General features: G+C 38.7%; 1 long non-coding RNA gene across 1 annotated transcript in view; it reads left to right on the top strand.

Annotated features, from left to right (window-relative positions):
- Positions 1–4,977, top strand: part of LOC114074442 — a 24,730-nt gene extending 19,753 nt beyond the window's left edge. The window contains exon 5 of the long non-coding RNA XR_003574845.1: positions 4,619–4,977. This is a non-coding gene — a long non-coding RNA (uncharacterized LOC114074442). The remainder of the gene's footprint in view (positions 1–4,618) is intronic.
- The last annotated feature ends 1,760 nt before the right edge of the window (positions 4,978–6,737 follow it).

Here is a 6,737-nt window from a genome sequence, read left to right as displayed (position 1 = left end):
CTTAATCTTTCATGGGGTGGGGGTGGGGGCTCGGGGAACTTCTCCTCTAGCATCCAGGGGTAGGGAGGATGGGTCGGTCACTACGACTCAGGCCTCCGGTGGGGATGGGGGTAGCGCTCGAGGAACTGCGACTTGAGCCTTTGAGGGGTAGAGGGTGGGGGTGATGGGGTACTGCACCTCACGCCTCCATGGTTGAGGGGGGATCGGGGCACTGCGCCTCAAGCCTCTGAGAGGTCTAGGGGGCTCGAGTCAATCGCCTCAGCCCTCTAGGGTGGGTGGCTTCGTTGTACAGCGCCTCAGGCCTCTGGTTGTTGAGGGATCGGTGCACAGCGCCTCAGTCCTGTGGGGTGGACGGGGGCTCGCGGAACTTCGCCTTTGGCTTTTGGGGGTGGGTGGCTCGGTGCACAACGCCTTAGGCTCTGAGGGTAGGGCAGCCGGGGCACTGCGCCTCAACCCTCTTGGGTGGAGGGGGCTCGAGGCGCCACCCCTCTAGTATCTGGGGTGCATGGGGCTTGGGGCACTACGCGTCAAGCCTTTGGTGGGGTAGGGGGGTGGAGAGGGCTCGAGGCACTGCTTCTTTGGACTCTGGGGTTGGGGGTAAGGCTCAGGGCATTGCGCCTCAGGCCTTAAGGGTAGGGGGGACTCGGGGCACCACGCCTCTAGCCTCCTACTGTAGAATGGGCTCGGGGAACTACACCTCTAGCCTCTGGGTAGAGGGGTCTCAGGGCACTGCGCCTGTGGCCATCAAGGGTGCAGGGCTCGGGGCATTGCTCCTCAGGTCTCCGGGGGTGGGGTAAAGGCTCGGGCACTACGCCTAGGCCTCTGGGTTGTGGGGTGGTTGGAAAGGCTCGAGGAACTATGCCTTAGGTCTCTGTTAATTGAGTGAGGACTCGTGGCACTACGCCTCATGCTTCGAGTTGGGGGCGGGGGCACTCGAGGTACTGCGCCTCAAACATCTAGGTATGTTTGGGGTGGGAGGTCTCGAGGCACTGCGACTCCAGCCTTGGGGGTGTTAAGGAGGGAAAGGAGGGGGAGGGGCACTTCGCCTCAGTCCTACGGGGGATGGGGTGGGGTGGGAGGACTTGGGGCACTGTGCCTTAGGCCTCTAGTGGGTGTTTGGGAATAGGGCTCAAGACACTACTCCTCGAGCCTCTGGATGGAGGGGGGATCGGGGCCTAGTGTCTCGAGCCTATCGAGGCAATGGGCTTGCGACCTATAGCCTCAATCCTTTGAGGGTGGGGTTCTTTCAACCTTGAGCCTTTGGTGGAAGGGTGTGTGTAGGGGAAGGGGGTCTCGGGGCCTAGAGCCTCGCGGGGTGGTGCTCGGGAGGGCATGTGGCACGGTACCTTGAGTCTTAAGGGGACAGGGGTCTTGGGAAATTGTGCCTCGTGGGGTGAGGTTGGGCTCAAGGCACGACCCCTTCAGCGTCGGGGGGATGGGCGGTTGGGGATTAGGTTACGACACCTCGAGCCTTTGGGTAGTCGAGGGTGGGGTCCACGACTCCTCCTCGAGTCTCCTAATGGGTGGCAAGCCTAGTGCCTCGAAAGGGTAGGCTCAGAGCAAAGCTCTTGAGGCTCGCGGGGGCGAGATGGATGTCTCGGGAACGGCGCCTTGTAGGGGACTCGGAGCATAATGCCTCAATTCTTCGGGGAGCAAGGTGGATGGTGCTTGGTGCCTCAATCCTTGTGGGTCTAGGTGGAAGGCTCAAGGCACGACACCTCGGGCCTCTAGGTAGTCGGGGGTGGGGTGGGTGGTACTCTAGGCGCGGCGACTCGAGCCTCTCGGTAGTCAGGGACGGGGGGTGGGGGCATAACTCCTTGAGCCTCCCGAGAGGTACAACACCTCGAGCCCCCCAAGGCTCGTTGCGTGCGGCGCGGGCCTGTATAAAATATTATCTTTATCCATACGTGTGGATTCATATTGGTATTTTTTTAGGAAAATTTTAGTATTATGTTGGTTAAATGTTTATATTTAAAAGAAAAATGATAAATTAATGACTAATTTTCGGACAACATACATATACATACGTATATCACATCCATAATTTGTCTAGTTCATTTTGCTTATCGTAATCTTTCAAAAATTAAATTAAAAAAACAAGGATTTTCCAAATCATATTCAAGAATCTGATGTAATCTTCAACCTTCTTCGTTTATAGACTATATTTCCAAAATTACTTTTAGTTTTAGTTTAAAAAAAAGTACTCCCTCCATTTCTTATTAATTAAATTTTGAGGTATTTTTCATTTTTCAAATTAACTTGATTGTTTAGTTTTCAAGACTACTCTTTAGAGTGTTCTTTCAATTTTAAACTTTATTTGGATTTTTAATGTGATGACTTCAATAAATTTTACCATAATTAATAAGGGTAAAAATGAAAAACTATGTTCAATTATGCTAAACAAAATAGAAGAGAATTGTAGTATTGTCGCATTCTTAAATCTTCTTTAAGGAGTTATAATTATTATAAATATTAATTCAAGAAATATTGGAATTTGTAATCTTAGATTTCAATTTATATACTTAATATTAAGAAGGTAATCAAATGACTAAAATTCCCTTATTACTTCATAGTTTTTCGAGGTTTAATTTGATAGGAATTCAAATCTTACACTTTGAAATTTCAATCCTGAACTTGATATAAATTCGAACTAGTTGATCTTATAAAATTCAAATCTAAATAATTAAATCGGAGAAAATACTAAATTATATCGATTTATTGTTAATTTGAAGAGTTAAATAGTGACTTAGTAATATGATAGTTGGGAAGCAGCACAAATTAAAAATATCCATCATAACAGAGTGTCTTAATTATATGTTATCCGCTCATTTTTTGATAATTTCACTTAGCCAACATACTAAAGAATTTTTTTATATCAAGTTATCTTTATTAAATGATTTTTAGTATTAGATCTTGCAAAATGATTTGGAATTTAAATATTTAATGCCAAGAGTAAAAACATGGAACATTATTTTTTCTTGATATATCAAAATTGACAGGTAAAAACAAAAATATGTTTTACAAAAAAGTGACAAGTAAAAGTAAATGAAGGGAGCATTTGCCATAAATATTAATTTCTTGACAAAATATAAGTAAGGAAAGACGTGCATCAGTTGAGCCTCAAGTAATGCTCCATCTATGATATGTTTCGTAATTAATATATAGAGTTATAACACCTAATATTTTTCATAATAGAACCAATAAAGTAATAATTTAAGTTGATTTATAGTTTTGATGTCTGACAAGGGACCTGGTTGAGAAAATATTGAGTACATGAAAAAGACAAAATGAAAGTTGTCTAATAGCTGTCAAATCTAATGTAGATGGTGGACGACTTTTAGAGTAGCTGGTTGTCAGCCAATGGCTTTGCTTCAAGGGTTTTTGTCCAGATCATATTAGTCTCTTCTCCAAAGACAAAAATAAAGTTTTGGGAAACAAAGTCTTGAATTCTAAAAATTCATTAGTTTACAAAGAAAAAATCATCTTCAAGGAAGAACACTGCTCAAATTTAACAAGGATTTAATGGAGCACTGAAGCGTCTATGTTGTATTTTGAGCTTTGTTGTAGACCGATTATAAAGGACAGTAGATTGGTTGCTTGTCTATGTTATAAAGGAAAGTAGATCGGTAACTTGTCCAAGTCTTTAGGTTGAATCGGATTAACTAGTTAATTAGTCAAATCATCTATGTTTTAGTCAAGCTTCTTTACATCATTATTTTGATGTTCTCTTGGGTAGAGTTTCCTACGAGTTTCAACTTGATGTGTAGGTGTAACAGAGTTGTTGCTTGTTTATTCTCCTATCTTCGAGATCTGAGTTGGTGGCTAGAATTTGCCTTGTTGGGTTCTTTAAGTCTAGATCCATTAGAGTTAGTTGGTTTAGTGGTCAATAGGGTTATTGCTTAATTCTTCTGCTTGTAGTAGAGTTGTTACATTAAGGGGGAATTGATTAAAGAGCTTTTAATTCCTATGTTACAAACTAGAATTTGTAATCTAAAGTATTGCTCGTCTTTGTTGGAAATTCCGTAAGTATAGGTCGTGGTTATATCCTCCCTTGAGCAAGGGAGTTTCCACGTAAAAATATTTTGTGTCTAATTTGCTTTGAACTATTTATTTTCTGCACTATTATTCTGTCGAGGGACCTGTCCAGTGATTAATAGTGGACATATCTATTATATCAATTGGTATCCAAGCTTGGGCTTTCTATCTTGTTAACACCAAGAGAGAATCTTGTAGAAAAGACGAATGCTCCACTAAATCTGGAAGGGAGTCAATTATCAATCAAACAATCTCGATTTAATGGCATTTTCTACTGTGGGCCTTACAATATTGTTCTTGATGATTCTCGCATTTCTACAATCAATGTGAAGATGAAGAAATTTATTCTGAACCCCAACAATAGTATAAATGAGGCTAACCGATATAAATATACAAAAAGGGTTAAATCACTTGCAGTCAAGGTTTCATAGAGTGAAATCCCTGTAATATATGAGAACATGTCATATCTCACTCGAAGATTTCAAAAAAATTATGAGAAAACATGGAGGTCATAGGAAGAAAGGGAACGGGATACAAACTCAAATAACTTGTGTAAGTTTTATAATTTAATTCACTTCATCAGGGACCGGTTCAAGGGTGAACCCAAGAAATATGTCAAGTCTGGAGGAGACAATGCAAAAAAAGGGACCCGATCGCTAACAAGTCAAGCAGAAGAGAAACTGAACATCTAATTATGTGGTAAAGGAAGCTCCGACCATCTGAGGAAATCCCTCAAGTGAATCAAATTATTCTGAATACCCTCACAGTTCGTCCATGTTCTTAGTAAAAGAAGACAAATATATATTTGATTATGTGTTTTCTTTTATGGCAAAATCAGAAGATAATGATGATAATGAAGAGGTAATCCTATTTGTCTTCAACTGAAATGTGAATATTTTTATACTAATTGATTCAATGAGTGAACTAACCACATGAAGAATATCTTGAACAATAGCTTTGACATCTTTCAAGATTGAAAATTGGTCTAATTATCCAAATGTATGATAATGAAAAACAAATGGTTGTTTGAAGGAAATGATAAAAAGGACGACGACGACGGTTTCTAAAGTAGATATTCTAAAGGTATGAATACTTAATAAAGGAATCAAAAAGTTGAAATGGTGTAAAAAGTATTTACAAAATAAAGATAAGGACTAGATAACAAAAAAAATATATAGTCAAGATTTATTTTTACTTCTTACAATTATTATAACTAATTTAATTTTTTTACTCTCTAATTAATTAATCCTTATGCACTAAAATAGTAAAAATAATCCTCCCATTGTTGTAGATAGGATATAACAATCATTGTCATTTCATTTTCAAAATATTTTTGATTGTCTAGTCTTTATAGTACTATTTCAAGACTATTTATATGTAATCTAGCAAGATATTTTGGGTGTGAGATGGAGTGGGGAATAGGGTTTCGCGTATGGCAGAGGGTGTTGGGCGGGTGCATCATGCATGGATGGTTGTGGAGGAGACAATGAACATGAGATGTCACTTGTAAAATTTATTTTCCCTACTTCTAATTGTGAAGTTATTTAGAGCATTTTTATGGAACTTGTTTTTATAGAGAATTTTTTTTCAAGACATTTTGTCACACCAACCTTAAAGAAAATTGAAAATATTTTTCTTTCTTCATACAAGATGAACCCGCAATTAAATAACTATATTTTCCTCCGTGTCTGAGTTGTCGTTGTGCAATTTTACATAAGATGTTCAATTCGTAAAACTAATATTTCCAGAATAAAAGTAAGATTAAATTGTTTATACCTAAGGAAATATGATCTGTTAAGTCCTTCAAAAGCGAGTTACACAGAATTTGATACGTCGGGCTGTCATTTTAAAAAGAAAAAAACAAGTAAAAAAAGTGGGAAATGACAGCAACGCAATGCTGGCAAGACAGAATGGACATGTAAAATTGTATTGCTTCAATAACTGATGTGACCAAATAACCATACACAATGCATAGGACAAGGCAACATTATTAAAGATGTATTGTTTTCTTATGATATTTGTACAATATTGTCATACTTTGAGATTAATATTTGTGAATTCATTTTTTTAATTTTTCTCTTTTGAAACGGTCATGGTTTAATAATTTATAATTTACAAAACATGATTAATAAAAGTCACGTTTCAATAAATAAGAAATAAAAAAATCTGCAACAACTCTTTTGTTTCCTCCCTGGTTTTCACATCTTCTCCTCCTTTAATAAACATGAACTTCTTAGTAAAAATGTTGAAATGTGTCGAGGGTTGAGATTAACCTGCATATCTTTTAATTCGCTCCGCCTCGTCCTCTCATAACAAGGTTTTTCACTTTCAACCTGTCCCACTCCTCTCTGCACCGCCCCACATAATTTTTTAAAATATTTTATTTTTATAGCTAAGTTTGATACTGAAAATAAAATTCATAAGAATAAATTACTCTTCATTAAGTTGATTAATTAAATATTATAGTGACTTAAAATTTTAATTTTTAGAAGTCAATTGGGGAACATGTAAGGAATTGTATTATTCTTTATTGAACCATTTTTGATTTACTATCTTGAGTATGTTAGTAGTTTTAAAGAAATTTTCTTAATAAATAATGCTCTATCATACTTATAACTTGAAAAAAGTTTTGAACCACCATAAAGTCATTTATACCCGTAATCGCCCGCCCCACATTAGTTTAAAAACTCAATTGAACCTGC

This window comes from Solanum pennellii, chromosome 1 (genome assembly GCF_001406875.1).
Source record: "Solanum pennellii chromosome 1, SPENNV200".
Classification (NCBI taxonomy): domain Eukaryota; kingdom Viridiplantae; phylum Streptophyta; class Magnoliopsida; order Solanales; family Solanaceae; genus Solanum; species Solanum pennellii.
Note: the sequence above shows the minus strand (reverse complement) of the source record. Positions and strands in the feature narration are given on the sequence as shown.